Source organism: Galeopterus variegatus, unplaced genomic scaffold (genome assembly GCF_000696425.1).
Source record: "Galeopterus variegatus unplaced genomic scaffold, G_variegatus-3.0.2 Scaffold11079, whole genome shotgun sequence".
NCBI classification, from domain to species: Eukaryota; Metazoa; Chordata; class Mammalia; order Dermoptera; family Cynocephalidae; genus Galeopterus; species Galeopterus variegatus.
This window is the reverse complement of record NW_007737190.1, coordinates 48,716-49,656: the sequence shown is the minus strand read 5'-3', so window position 1 is coordinate 49,656 and position 941 is coordinate 48,716.

Below are 941 nucleotides of genomic sequence, written 5' to 3'. Positions count from 1 at the left end.
AAAAAAAATCTCAATTCTCAGAGCTTGATTTATACATATTTTCTCCAAGTTATTAATCTTAGGTACTAGTTCCCAAGAAGTCTGCTTGTTAAGATATCTAGAGAAGAGCACATCAAAAAATAAAGACCCCCTGCCCCTTTACAAATAATAAAATGTACAGCACTAGTAACATATAAGAGCAACATTTAATTCCTATGTGTGCCTTTAGTATGTTATTTCTAATATGTTATTCTGTCCTATTACAATAAGCTATGTAGACACATGGACACAGAGTCAGNCTAATTACATGAGCAAATGTGCATAAATAAATAATCGCTTTGGGATGCCATATTCACAACACATTTTAACAAACAATTTATTAGGAAGTCTAATAGGAAACTTTCTAGAAAATGTATATTCAATTGCAGCCACCCACAAAGTCAAACAATCTCCCAGATATATTCCTGTGTCCAGGTGCGCTGCTCCCTCTGTGAAGAAGCGTGCCCTCCAGCATGAAATCACACAACTCATAAGGACAACAAACACAAGGAGTGAAGCAAACTTTATCAGTGAAAACTATTGTGAAGATAGGACATTAACAGGGCACAAGAATTGCAGTGCTTCTCCAATAGCAAATCACCCTCTGACTTGTCTTCCTGGATCCTATTTTTTTTTTTTTTTAATCAAATGTAAGGTGATGGGAAAGAAAGGACCTAAAGGTAAATAAGATTGATTGTGTTTGCTGTGGACCATTCATTGTGGTTTCCTACTCCTTTTTCCTCTCCCACAACCTCTGACCTTGGGATTTAGCTATTGAGGATCAGTATTGGGCCACTCTGCAGAATTTTTCATGTCTAGACATACGGGTGAATTAGGCAGTAGATTAAACAGTTCATGATATTGTTGACAATGTTCCCTCTCCCTCCTGAATTCCTACATCACACTTAGCCCTCAGGAAATTT